Raw genomic sequence first — 15,600 nt, forward strand, 5'->3', positions numbered from 1 at the left:
TTCTCCCCTTAAACAAAGCCTGCCTGCCCGCCCGCGTACACATTTAGTCACGTCCTGCGTGGCATAAAAAACATGGCGGAGGTGTTGTTTTATTCATAAATCTGGATTTAGCTTACTGGTTCTGTGGGTCTAAAATATAACTCATTTGAACAATTGACTCTCTGCTCTGCTTAGGATGCTACCAATAGCTAAGATCTGGTGAATAAAATTCATACATGTTACTTTGTCACCAAATGTAGTCACCGGGCCCATATTGTTGTGATTTCCTGTGATGATGTTCAGCATAAAATGAGAACGGTGGCTGAAGGAGTTAAACATCCCGATCCAGAGAGATTTATTTTGGTCAAAGAAACAGATGCACCTGGAGAAGTTCCACAAAGATACAACATGCAAAGTATCGCCAGATCCTTCTGCCTTTCCATTCTCAGACATCCATTTTAAGGACCTCTGCCATAATTGTTGGGAAAAGTGAATGCACGGACCCACGCCAGGGGGCGGAATGAACGGTCAATAGAGATTCCAATAAATACAATTTATTTTGCAAATATGCACAATCACTCAAATATGCTTTTAGTCTGTCAATCCAAAAACGGTGATGCGTGGGCAGCCCGAGGGTAGGAGATGCCTATCCAGAGAAGAGCCGGACCCACGAAGTTCCACCGCCAACGGAGACCTGCAATACACCAGAGCGACCAAGTCCTGAATCCCCAGGTGGCCACCGCTCCAGCTGTCAGACCTGGTACTGCTGGCAGGAACAAACACAGGTTAAGGTGGGTGTGTGTACACCCAGCAAACAGTCAGTTACTCACAGAAATCCTCCTGGAGGAAATAATCCAGATACTCCCAGACTGCAGAGGAAAACTGGAGAACGTGCAGTGTCAATGGTTATACTCAGTAGTCAGAAGTGAGGAGTGGAGACGCCAACTCCTCCAACTTCCACAAACTCGGCTACAAGCTGCAAGTATAAGTCACAACTGCAAAGACTTCAGTAACAATGAATGTGCGTACGGCACAAAACGGCTGAGTAGGTTTACCTGAAAGGTAAGCAGATAACTCGGCAGAGTAGTGGTGTCTCTCCCAGGCTTTTATAGATGAGGTGATGTCTGATGGATGACAGCTGACAAGGTGCACCTGGTGATCCAACAGGCCAGCGACCTCTGGTGTCTGAAACCCGCCAACAGGCAGGGCGCCCTCTGGTGGTGGGCCAGCAGTACCTCCTCTTCGGTGGCCCACACAACAATAATAGAAACAATATCATCATACACACATGGCCTTCAGCTAGTCAGGGCCATGATTAGGTGTTTAGTCATAAAATTGGAGAAACACAAAGTGTTATATCAACAAGGTGGTATGTCCTGCACTACAGACATGAGGAAAACATGATTTTATTTTTCCTCCATACATTCTGAATTCTTAGATGAATTTGGTGAGTTTACGAGGTCTGTCAATAAGCAACGGTCCTTTTTATTTTTTTCAAAAACTATATGGATTTCATTCATATGTTTTTTACGTCAGACATGCTTGAACCCTCGTGCGCATGCGTGAGTTTTTCCACGCCTGTCGGTGACGTCATTCGCCTGTGAGCACTCCGTGTGGGAGGAGTCGTCCAGCCCCTCGTCGGAATTCCTTTGTCTGAGAAGTTGGTGAGAGACTGGCGCGTTGTTTGATCAAAGTTTTTTCTAAACCTGTGAGACACATCGAAGTGGACACGGTTCGAAAAATTAAGCTGGTTTTCAGTGAAAATTTTAACGGCTGATGAGAGATTTTGAGGTGATTCTGTCGCTTTAAGGACTTCCCACGATGCGAGACGTCGCTCAGCGCTCTCAGCCGCCGTCGTCAGCCTGTTCAAGCTGAAAACCTCCACATTTCAGGCTCTATTGATCCAGGACGTCGTGAGAGAACAGAGAAGTTTCAGAAGAAGTCGGTTTCAGCAGTTTATCCGGATATTCCACTGTTAAAGGAGATTTTTTTAATGAAAGACGTGCGGATGGGTCCGCGCGTCGGGACGCAGCCGACGCGGTGCGGCTGCACAGGAAAAACACCTCCGTGTTGATAACCATTTGTAAAATCCAGGCGGCTTTTGATGGCTTTCAGTGGAGTGAGTATATGAGAAATTGTTTAACAGCAGGACATGTTCCAACTTGTCCTTAAGGCTTTCAACAGAGGTGTTTTTCCTGTGGTGGAGCGTCGCGTGCGGACCCGTCCGCACGTCTTTCATTAAAAAAATCTCCTTTAACAGTGGAATATCCGCTTAAAATGCTGAAACCGACTTCTTCTGAACTTCTCTGTTCTCTCACGACGTCCTGGATCAATAGAGCCTGAAATGTGGAGGTTTTCAGCTTGAACAGGCTGACGACGGCGGCTGAGAGCGCTGAGCGACGTCTCGCACCGTGGGAAGTCCTTAAAGCGACAGAATCACCTCAAAATCTCTCATCAGCCGTTAAAATTTTCACTGAAAACCAGCTTAATTTTTCGAACCGTGTCCACTTCGATGTGTCTCACAGGTTTAGAAAAAATTTTGATCAAACAACGCGCCAGTCTCTCACCAACTTCTCAGACAAAGGAATTCCGACGAGGGGCTGGACGACTCCTCCCACAAGGAGTGCTCACAGGCGAATGACGTCACCGACAGGCGTGGAAAAACTCACACATGCGCACGAGGGTTCAAGCATGTCTGACGTAAAAACATATGAATGAAATCCATATAGTTTTTGAAAAAAATAAAAAGGACCGTTACTTTATTGACAGCCCTCGTATCTCTGATTTGGCAACCCGTGCAAATATTCTGATGAAACAAGCCTAAACAAGCCTTCTGACCCCTCTGCACATCATTCATGGACATCATAGATGCATTATGATTCCAGCAGTACATTCAGCGTTTGACTGACATTAGTGGAAATAACCTGGATTTTGTGCTAGCTCGTGGAATTACTGTCTCAAATATTGACATTGTGTCTCTTGCGTCAGTGATTTCATATCACTCATTAAGTTTACAGTTTCGTTGCCTTGTCCACTGGGACAAGGTGTTGATTCATCATCACGGTGACACATCAACTCCTCAACTAAAAATGAATTTAGAGCTGGTTAATTGTTGGGGTTGTAAACTTAATGAGTGATCTGATCCTCGGTTCAAATCCCAGCCTGACCGGAAAATCACTAAGGGCGCCCTTGGGCAAGGTCCTTAATCCTCTAGTTGCTCCTGGCGTGTAGTGAGTACCTTGTATGGCAGCACCCTCACATCGTAGTGAATGTGAGGCATTATTGTAAAGCACTTTGACCGTCTGATGCAGATAGAAAAGCGCTATATGAATGCAGTCCATTTACTGCCTGATATCTTAGTGTCATGTTTGGAACATGATCAGTGCAGTAGATAATCTGGTGGACAGCTTAAACTCAGTGCTCACAAGCACACTGGACATGAGCGCTCCGCCTACAATAAAACTACCCCCCGCCCCCCAAAACATACTTTCCTTGGTTCAGTGATCATTTACATGGTCTCGAGGATAAGTCTAGAGGTCTAGAGAGAAAATGGCATACCTCAATTTCAATTTTCAATTTTTTTTTTTTTTATATAGCGCCAAATCACAACAAACAGTTGCCCCAAGGTGCTTTATATTGTAAGGCAAGGCCATACAATAATTATGTAAAACCCCAACGGTCAAAACGACCCCCTGTGAGCAAGCACTTGGCTACAGTGGGAAGGAAAAACTCCCTTTTAACAGGAAGAAACCTCCAGCAGAACCAGGCTCAGGGAGGGGCAGTCTTCTGCTGGGACTGGTTGGGGCTGAGGGAGAGAACCAGGAAAAAGACATGCTGTGGAGGGGAGCAGAGATCGATCACTAATGATTAAATGCAGAGTGGTGCATACAGAGCAAAAAGAGAAACAGTGCATCATGGGAACCCCCCAGCAGTCTACGTCTATAGCAGCATAACTAAGGGATGGTTCAGGGTCACCTGATCCAGCCCTAACTATAAGCTTTAGCAAAAAGGAAAGTTTTAAGCCTAATCTTAAAAGTAGAGAGGGTGTTTGTCTCCCTGATCCGAATTGGGAGCTGGTTCCACAGGAGAGGAGCCTGAAAGCTGAAGGCTCTGCCTCCCATTCTACTCCTACAAACCCTAGGAACTACAAGTAAGCCTGCAGTCTGAGAGCGAAGCGCTCTATTGGGGTGATATGGTACTACGAGGTCCCTAAGATAAGATGGGACCTGATTATTCAAAACCTTATAAGTAAGAAGAAGAATTTTAAATTCTATTCTAGAATTAACAGGAAGCCAATGAAGAGAGGCCAATATGGGTGAGATATGCTCTCTCCTTCTAGTCCCCGTCAGTACTCTAGCTGCAGCATTTTGAATTAACTGAAGGCTTTTTAGGGAACTTTTAGGGCAACCTGATAATAATGAATTACAATAGTCCAGCCTAGAGGAAATAAATGCATGAATTAGTTTTTCAGCATCACTCTGAGACAAGACCTTTCTAATTTTAGAGATATTGCGTAAATGCAAAAAAGCAGTCCTACATATTTGTTTAATATGCGCTTTGAATGACATATCCTGATCAAAAATGACTCCAAGATTTCTCATAGTATTACTAGAGGTCAGGGTAATGCCATCCAGAGTAAGGATCTGGTTAGACACCATGTTTCTAAGATTTGTGGGGCCAAGTACAATAACTTCAGTTTTATCTGAGTTTAAAAGCAGGAAATTAGAGGTCATCCATGTCTTTATGTCTGTAAGACAGTCCTGCAGTTTAGCTAATTGGTGTGTGTCCTCTGGCTTCATGGATAGATAAAGCTGGGTATCATCTGCGTAACAATGAAAATTTAAGCAATACCATCTAATAATACTGCCTAAGGGAAGCATGTATAAAGTGAATAAAATTGGTCCTAGCACAGAACCTTGTGGAACTCCATAATTAACTTTAGTCTGTGAAGAAGATTCCCCATTTACATGAACAAATTGTAATCTATTAGACAAATATGATTCAAACCACCACAGCGCAGTGCCTTTAATACCTATGGCATGCTCTAATCTCTGTAATAAAATTTTATGGTCAACAGTATCAAAAGCAGCACTGAGGTCTAACAGAACAAGCACAGAGATGAGTCCACTGTCCGAGGCCATAAGAAGATCATTTGTAACCTTCACTAATGCTGTTTCTGTACTATGATGAATTCTAAAACCTGACTGAAACTCTTCAAATAGACCATTCCTCTGCAGATGATCAGTTAGCTGTTTTACAACTACCCTTTCAAGAATTTTTGAGAGAAAAGGAAGGTTGGAGATTGGCCTATAATTAGCTAAGATAGCTGGGTCAAGTGATGGCTTTTTAAGTAATGGTTTAATTACTGCCACCTTAAAAGCCTGTGGTACATAGCCAACTAACAAAGATAGATTGATCATATTTAAGATCGAAGCATTAAATAATGGTAGGGCTTCCTTGAGCAGCCTGGTAGGAATGGGGTCTAATAAACATGTTGATGGTTTGGATGAAGTAACTAATGAAAATAACTCAGACAGAACAATCAGAGAGAAAGAGTCTAACCAAATACCGGCATCACTGAAAGCAGCCAAAGATAACGATACGTCTTTGGGATGGTTATGAGTAATTTTTTCTCTAATAGTTAAAATTTTGTTAGCAAAGAAAGTCATGAAGTCATTACTAGTTAAGGTTAATGGAATACTCAGCTCAATAGAGCTCTGACTCTTTGTCAGCCTGGCTACAGTGCTGAAAAGAAACCTGGGGTTGTTCTTATTTTCTTCAATTAGTGATGATTAGAAAGATGTTCTAGCTTTACAAAGGGCTTTTTTATAGAGCAACAGACTCTTTTTCCAGGCTAAGTGAAGATCTTCTAAATTAGTGAGACGCCATTTCCTCTCCAACTTACGGGTTATCTGCTTTAAGTTAGAGTTTGTGAGTTATACCACGGAGTCAGGCACTTCTGATTTAAAGCTCTCTTTTTCAGAGGAGCTACAGCATCCAAAGTTGTCTTCAATGAGGACCTCATTGAAGACAATGAGGTCCTCAAAGCTCAATTTACCTCAATTTACCTAAAATGTCCTCAAAGACAATTTACCTCAAAGCTACAGGTATTCCACCTTGTGTGGTGCGATGCTATTCTGGACTATAAGCAGGCACTTTTGCCTACAAAGCGGGCCACCTATTTTGAACTTCAGTTTATTCAAAATGCTGCAGCTAGAGTACTGACGGGGACTAGAAGGAGAGAGCATATCTCACCCATATTGGCCTCTCTTCATTGGCTTCCTGTTAATTCTAGAATAGAATTTAAAATTCTTCTTCTTACTTATAAGGTTTTGAATAATCAGGTCCCATCTTATCTTAGGGACCTCGTAGTACCATATCACCCCAATAGAGCGCTTCGCTCTCAGACTGCAGGCTTACTTGTAGTTCCTAGGGTTTGTAAGAGTAGAATGGGAGGCAGAGCCTTCAGCTTTCAGGCTCCTCTCCTGTGGAACCAGCTCCCAATTCAGATCAGGGAGACAGACACCCTCTCTACTTTTAAGATTAGGCTTAAAACTTTCCTTTTTGCTAAAGCTTATAGTTAGGGCTGGATCAGGTGACCCTGAACCATCCCTTAGTTATGCTGCTATAGACGTAGACTGCTGGGGGGTTCCCATGATGCACTGTTTCTTTCTCTTTTTGCTCTGTATGCACCACTCTGCATTTAATCATTAGTGATCGATCTCTGCTCCCCTCCACAGCATGTCTTTTTCCTGGTTCTCTCCCTCAGCCCCAACCAGTCCCAGCAGAAGACTGCCCCTCCCTGAGCCTGGTTCTGCTGGAGGTTTCTTCCTGTTAAAAGGGAGTTTTTCCTTCCCACTGTAGCCAAGTGCTTGCTCACAGGGGGTCGTTTTGACCGTTGGGGTTTTACATAATTATTGTATGGCCTTGCCTTACAATATAAAGCGCCTTGGGGCAACTGTTTGTTGTGATTTGGCGCTATATAAAAAAATTGATTGATTGAAGTCATCCAGAGGCATAAATTTTGAAGTTATGGTTACAATATTAACGAAACTAATTTTAAACTAATGTCACGTCTGAAGTTTTAAAAAGTGAATATATGTTTTAGTTTTAAAGTAATGCACTAATTTTGAAGGTTTTAGTGTGGCCATGCTGTGCCCATGTGCATTATAGGTCAACAGAAGAAATGCATTTGAGATGCTCTGATAGACAACAGCATTAAAATCTTTGTATATTGTGCCTAAAACCCTCATGAATATATTCTCTGGGTTTATAGATGCTGTTATTGTGTTTGTTTTATGTAAAAATGCCAGAAGAAGCTCAGATTGCTCCTCCATTATTTTCAGTTGGAATCACTGCAATCGATTTCTGTTTGCTATTAGAGTCCTGCTTATGTCAAACACTGTCTGTCGTCTTTCTTCCAGAGTAATATATATAAGATGTCTGAAATTCAGCTTGTGTTTATTAAATTCCACACATCTTAAACATAGCAGACACGGATGATCTGGAATTTTGTTTTGGCAAGTTTTCACATCTCTACTGCCATCTACTGGCCAGTAGTGTTCATGGCAGTACTCACCCTAAGTAATGAGCATCCAGTAGTTGGCAGTGTTCTATTTATTTTGACACTGGTTATAGCAGACGGTTATCTAATTACATCTTTTTTTTTTTTGAAAATGCCTTTTTTTTTTAACAAATGAAAAAAGGCATATTTTACAAAAGCACATTTACCTGTAAACACCAACACATGACACACCTCACATTAACATGTTGGTTTACATAGAATGAGTGAGTCAACCAGTCAGTGTTAGCGGAGGCACATTTTACCCATAATCCTTTGCCATCTGTCTGTGTTTGTTACAAAACTTCAGAATTAGTGCATTATTCAACATTAAATGATATATTTTAAGTTTGTACAAATGACAGAATTGACATTAATGGAGTTATTCTATCAGCATTAATTTTATTTATAAACCAAACCATAAGTCAGCACTGCTTTATTTTCCAAGACCTCCGCCTCATGGCAACACTGTTATTAAGTACAGAGTTGAGCTTCGCTGCTCCTCTCAACCGCTTCGCTGCTGGAAAATATGTAGTAAACAGGAGCTTCCAGCAGTGGGCAGGGCACTCAAAGACAGAAGTGCTGACTCATTGTATGGGTCTCTAGTCACCTTTGATGCTACTAGAAGCAATTGTGGTGTTAAAAGTCAAAATCAGCTTTTTAGTAGTTGCAAGTGTACCGTAGACAATACTGAATTTATTGGTTATCTGTAGCTTCCGATAAAGTTTTGGGTGGTATATTGGTTTAGCTTTATAAAAGATAACTTTTCAGTTAGCTGATTATCTGTTATCAAAGCTAATTTTTTGGTTAGCTGTGCCCACCACTGCGTATATACATACATATACGCATATAGCGTATATGCAGATATATGCTGATTGAGCTTGGGACTCCGACGAGGGCAGTCGCATCTCCTCCACTCTCCCTTATCTCTGCTCTCTGCTTTAACCTTCAAGTCCCTACTTCACTAGACTGTGAATTCCTCAAATTATATTGGATACCGGATCTATTGGACTACTATTGGATTAACCATGGAATTGATCAGCTGGTCTCTGAACGCTATTGACACCATTTTTTCTACAAGAAGGTCAGGACCGGGGGGGGTCCTACCTGCCCAGATGGAACGTATCCTGCGGGCTATGTTCTCGACTCCTGGGGGTCTTGGCGTATTGCATGCTTGGCGCCTTTCTCCATTGAGGATGTCGAGGATTTATTCATTTTTGGTCTTATGGTAGCAGGGCTGGTACTTTCTGGCACAGCCCCCGCTTGTCCGTCATGATTAACGAGGTTGGCAAGGCAGTGCATTCTCAGACGGCGATGAATCTTGAACTCAGACGTAAATTGGATGACATCTTGGAGCAGATGTGTGCCTTGCAGTTGAAGTTGAAGATTTCGGAGGCCGGTGAATATTCTTAATTCATAATTGGGATTTGGTTGTTCTAGTGGAACTGTAAAAAGTGTTTTTCACTGCTCAAACCACAACACGGCGGGCTTATCAAGCCTGAAGGACAAATTGCCCTACTGTTTTCCTTTAGACGAATGTCTTCAGCCTGGGGAACATTTGGCTGTTTCTTATCTCAACTCACAAAGACAAACTGTTTTCACAGGACTGAAGGCATGCTCCATTCCCTCCCCCCACCCCCCTCCTACCCCACATCAAACACCCCCCACTCTGGCTTCTGCTCACATCATTCCTTCCCCCTTCTGCGGGGGTGGTGCAGTTTTAGCTGCAGCTGGTCCCTGTTCCTCCCCCCAAGCTGACGGTGGCACATCTCTTGCTGCGTGGCCTTCACCCACTTGCCTCAATTCGGATAACAGACTTCTTCAAACGTAGTGCACATAAACAATGTCAAATGTGTATGTGCTGTCTTTAATTCTGATGTGTGCCATTATTACGGTAAACAAGTAATAATTGTGGACTAATTGCTGTCTGAGGTAACTGGAGTGTAAACATAATTTCTCCACTGTGAGATCAATAAAGTATATCTCTCATATACACATACAACAAAACTTGTCCTCTGCATTTTAACCCAACCTAATTACAGTTAGACACAAAGCAACCACTACGAGCAGTGGGCAGCAACAGTCCAGCACCCGGGGACCAACTCCAGATGTAGATGCTGCCTTGGTCAGGGGTAGAGAAAGGAAAAGATGCTAAATAAGCTTTTTTATGATTATTGTGGGAGGAAATCCATGCAGACATGGGAAGAACATGTAAACTCCACACAGAAAGGGCGGGAAGCAACCCCACAACCTTTCTGCTGTGAGGCACCAGTGCTACCCACTAATCCACCGTGCTGCCCTGCTGCGGTGACTCCCTGATCTCATGGTCCCTGTAACTTTACTCAGCATTTTACTGGCATCTCAGCATAGTTTCAGAAAAATCACAAAAAGGATACCTCATCTTAGTGTGCAAAGCAGGTGGGGTAGGAGTTGGTCTACTAATTTAAAGTTCAGTTCTAGTTGTGTGCTACAGGCTACCCGACAATTCATCTGCGTTATCCCAGTCCACATAAATGTAAATGGGGGAATAACCTGCAATTGACTGGAGTCCCAAAACCCATTGGACTTATTTCTTTGACATTTTAAGTTAAGAACTCCAACGTCTTCAGCCTTGCAGCAAACAAGTAGGAGATACTGATCAGTCAGGAATTGGAGTTACTGCACAAAATCTTTGTGATGCATAAGATTCCATTCCATTCCAATTACAATTGTACAACAGTACAAGCATTTGGATGAATTAACACTTGTTGAAACTAAGATTTATTTATTAATTTTTCTTGTTGTTGCCACTACCGTATATATTAACATTGATGTATGTCCCTCACAATCACTGTTAACTACTTTGTAAACACTGTGTGATCACATTCTGTCAGACTTCCTCAGATCAGGAGGCTACTGTCAGCTCACTGAGTCACGAGTGGGTCCTCAGCAGATGTGACGTGGGCCTGGGTGGGAGGCAGCAGTTCTCGCTCACTGTGAAAATATCCGAATGGCAGCTCCTGATTGGGTGCCAGGATTGCCTGCCAGTTCAGCGCCAAGCTTCTCTCACTCACAGGATTGAAATGTGCCTGTCATTTTTTGGGTGGGAAGAGCTGGGGCGTTTGGGCTTGAGCATGATGTTCTTTCCTCACTCAATACTTGGCTTCAAAAGCACCAAAGTACCAAGGGTTTTTGAACAAAACAATAATTCACACACATGAAATAATTTCTCCACTAAATATATTTGAAGAATTGTTGTCAAGTATGTGAGGTAAAATAAAAACCTGTGGTGTCAATCAAGCTGTCAAGAGAATATTGGTGCCATATATTGGCCCTGAGGCCCATTGGCAAATTCCGTAGTATGAAGTGAATGAGTGTCCATGACATCCCATGGATGAGATGCCAGTCCATCAAAGGTTAATATCCCAACCAAGGTCAGTACACATTTACAGTTGGGTGTATGAGGACAGTGCAGAGAAAGTGTCCTGTTCAAAGACACAATATGGGTGGCATGGCAGGGATAAAACTTAGATCTACATATTGGTATGCTGCGTTTACACATAACGATGGGAAGTCACGAATGCCATGAAGTATACATTCTTGGCCACTGATCACGAATGTGATGATTCGGGGCAGAGGCATCAGGTGTCCTCAGGAAATGCTGCAATGGCACATGTTGCTGGAGAATTATCAGGAACCATTACACACAGTCAAGAATAATGTTCCTTGTTGTGCGCTATCGCGCATAAGAGCACATCTTTACATTCAGTCACATTGTGAATGAGGCGATTTTTCTCCAGACACACCACCATATTCATCCTACCAGAGTTGCTGAATAATTCAGATCACTCCAGTTTGCTCCTCAAAATCCACAGCAGAAGAACTTTGTGGTTGCATGCTTAGTTGGGCTTTGTGCCATGGAGTGGCGCAGAGCGGAGGAGGAGACTGAGAGAGCCTGATATGTGGCTTCACGCGGCTCTCATCTTGCGCGTTTTCCCAAACATCAGGCACATGCAGCAGGTGGAACACCTGCAGGAGTGCGCTAAGGAGCATTGGAAGGAAACTTTTAGCGGACTTGGTGTCACTGTTTTTCTTCAGCATACTGCAGCAATGAAACTAAATGCAGTGCAGCAGGGTTTAATTGTGCACACGTCAGAGAACGCTGTCACGCCCTATTAAGGATCAACACTAATCAAGACGGATCATCACGCTCAGTTGTGACATCCACGACATGAGGTGAAATGAGAGTGGTGCGTGACATTTGTGGAAGATTTTTTTGACAGCCAAAAACATGCTCCATGAAAATCACTAATATCATGCACCAACACTCATTACAACCCCAATTCCAATGAAGTTGGAATGTTATGTAAAATTAAATAAAAACAAATACAATGATCCTCTACAACCTATATTCAATTGAATACACCACAAACACAAGATATTTAATGTTCAAAGTGATAAAATTTATTGTTTTTGTGCAAATATTTGCTCATTTTGAAATGGATGCCTGCAACATGTTTCAAAAAAGCTGGGACAGTGGTATGTTTACCACTGTGTTACATCACCTTTCCTTCTAACAATACTCAATAAGCGTTTGGGAACTGATGACACTAATTTTTGAACTTTTGTAGGTGGAATTCTTTCTCATTCTTGCTTGATGTACGACTTCAGTTGTTCAACAGTCTGGGGTCTCCGTTGTCACATTTTGCGCTTCATAATGCAACCCACATTTTCAATGGGCGACAGGTCTGGACTGCAGGCAGGCCAGTCTAGTACCCGCACTCTTTTACTACGAAGCCACGCTGTTGTAACACATGCAGAATGTGGCTTGACATTGTCTTGCTGAAATAAGCAGGGACGTCCCTGAAAAAGACGTTGCTTAAATGGCAGCATGTGTTGCTCCAAAACCTGGATGTACCTTTCAGCATTGATGGTGCCATCACAGATGTGTAGGATGCCCATGTCATGGGCACTAACACACCCCCATACCATCACAGATGCTGGCTTTTTATTTATTTATCTATTTAGATATGTTAAGTCACGTTAAGAATGTCAGGAATATGCCAAGAATGACGCAAATATGACATATTAATTGTGAATCTTGCATATGTGTAAACGCACCATTAACTTTTTATTCCACTGAGCTACCTGCTCTGCAGTCTATCAGTGTGATCAAACATGAAGCCTAAATTACAAATTTGATTTCTTGACCAATCACCATTGATTATAAGCTTAATTAATTCAATATAAATCCCAGTTCCAAGTTAAGTTTCCATGATTGGATATTTTGTAAAAGTGTCTGCCATAAAACAAAATAGTAATGGTGTTATGTCATTGTTTTCATCTAAGTTGTCAAAAAAGAGTTGTCTTTAGCAGTCAAAATTCAAAGACATCTTTCAAAGTAGCTTCTTATCATGTGGAAACAAGATCACAGGCTCTTGTTGATGCTCCAGTGCACCCATTGGGCACATGTGGATGCTTAATGCTGCTCCAGGCTCTTGTCCTGTCTTTGTTGTGGTGTATTGCTTAACTGGACAGATTTGGAATACATAAACAGATTTTTTTTTTTAAGAAAAAAAAACCTTGTTGATCTTAGCTATGTGTGATTTTTGCCAGTGGTAAACAATTAGTATTCTGCATGCACAAAATACACAGGAGCTGATATCTTCTTATACATCTATGGATGAGTGATTGTTGTGAGGCTGAAAACATAAAAATGAAAGCAGATATAAAATATAAACTACCCTTTTCTTCAAATGTGTCAAACTAAAGCAGAACATTCCATTTGAAAAACAACCACTACAAAAGCTGAATTGATCTTATACTTAAAGATCAAATCCTACAGCAGATAAATATTATTTTCTCAGTAAGTTATTGTTCCAGTTAAAGGTAATTATGTGTCTAATAGATAGTTAAATATTTAGCTATTTTTTGGTTCAGCTAAACATTTAAGAAGATACTGAATATTTATCTAAATAGTTAATAGTTATTTTAAAAAGTCAAATACGTTTGTCAAAGCATCTCACTAAAATAAATATTTAATTATGTGTTAAATTATCCACTAAATGCTAAATATTAAAGAAAATATTTTGGTTAACATTTCATTAAATGTTCCACTAAAAAATTCGATACATCAAACCAAAATATTGAGCCTGATACTTAAAAAAATTGGCTTAAACCACCCCCTTGAACATAAGCTTGGGGTGATCAGGACTTCAACACAGAGCTCTACAGGTGCCCACAACTATGGAGGGCAGGGCTAAAGAACAACAACAAGAACAGAAAGCCCTCACAGTATGTGGGTACCCATGATGGTCCCTGGATAAAGTGCATAAGTCCCAAAGAACAAAGAGACCAGACAGACAGGAGATGGAGCCAAGAGGAAGAGGAGCATCTCTCTCTTATTTAGCAGAAGTAGGGGAAAAACTACAGAGGATCTTCAGACAGGACAAAATCCCACTTTACTTTAAACCTGTTAACACCTTGAGAAAGAAATTAGTTCACCCTAAGGACAGGATCCCTAGTTAAAAACAGAGCAATGTAGTGTATTTTATCAGATGTCAGGAAAACTGTAACAAACACTACATAGGTGAGACTAAGCAGCCGTTGCACAAAAGGCTATACCAGCACCACAGAGAGGGTGCCGGTGGACCTTGGTCTGCAGTTCATCTCCACCTTAAAGACATTAACCACACATTTGAGGACAAGGAAAAAATCTTAGCCAGAGAAAAGAAATGGTTTGAGAGGGGAGTGAAAGAAGCATTGTATGTGAAACAGTTGAAACCCAGCCTTAACTGGGGAGGGGGTCTGAGACACGCTTTGTCCCCTGTTTACAATGGGGTACTCAGATCAAAGCAGCTCCAGTCTTTTGTTCATGTCAATGAGTCATTCACATCGTCAGGAGAGGCGTCAGGAGAGGCGTCAGTCCCATCATTAGGAGGGACAGCTGCCCTGTCATTAGGAGGGTGCTAACTAGAGCACAATAGGTGCTAATTAGAGCTATTGTTAGTCACTAGCCAATAGCAGTCTGCCTCTCTGTAGGAGGGGTCTGGTTAGGTTTAAACTCCAGCTTTTGCTGGCTTCTGTTATTCTTCTCTACAAGAGTCAAGACAGAAGTCAGACTACCAGAGCAAGAATTTTAGCTGACGAAGCTTCTGCGTTTAGGAGCGAAACGTCCTTGCATCAAGCAACCCAGTCCAGTCGAAGATTCAAGCTTCTCTACTATGGAAACCACCTGGACAACTGAAAGCCTTCACAGAAACAAACTTAGCACACGTATACTTTGACATACAAGAAGTGGCATAGGCTATTGAACACTTTAGCAGTAGTATAGTAATAGTAGAGTAGTAGTAGGTAAGGGGAGAGACACTTTTGTGCTGTCTGAGTCAAAACTGCCCTGGAGTGGGTAATCAGGGAGATATTCTTATTTAGCTAGTTATCTAGAACTTTCTTAAAGCTTGAGAAAAGTTAATTTAACTTAATTTTCTCCTACATATCAGTCACCAGTATGTGAAAGTTGTGGAATTGATGAGTGTATAGTGGTGAATATGATGTACTGGATGATTTTAAATTTTTTCTGGGGTTTTTTGTTTGTTTGTTTGTTTTACAACCCTAATTCCAATGAAGTTGGGATGTTGTGTAAAATGTAAATAAAAACAAAATACAATGATTTGCAAAGCCTCTTCAACCTATATTCACTTGAATATGCCACAAAAACACGATATTTAATGTTCAAACTGATAAACTTTATTGTTTCTGTGCAAATATTTGCTCATTTTGAAATGGATGCCTGCAACATGTTTCAAAAACATGTTTACCACTTCCAGGTGATGGCACTAGATGGCACTCCCCTTCTCACGATCACTCACCAAACCATTCCTGTCATGCTCTTGGTTTCAGGGAATCACCGGGAGAATCTTCAGTTTTTTGTTTATTGCTCCTCTCTTCCGTGGTGTTGGGGCATCCTTGGCTTATTCTTCACAATCCCAAAAGAAATTGATTGGCTGACCGGAATGATCTCCCGGTGGGGTGAGGCTTGCTACCTCCTTTGTCTCCATTCCTCCATTCCCATCACCAAGGAG

The sequence above is a fragment of the Thalassophryne amazonica genome, chromosome 10 (genome assembly GCF_902500255.1).
Source record: "Thalassophryne amazonica chromosome 10, fThaAma1.1, whole genome shotgun sequence".
Classification (NCBI taxonomy): domain Eukaryota; kingdom Metazoa; phylum Chordata; class Actinopteri; order Batrachoidiformes; family Batrachoididae; genus Thalassophryne; species Thalassophryne amazonica.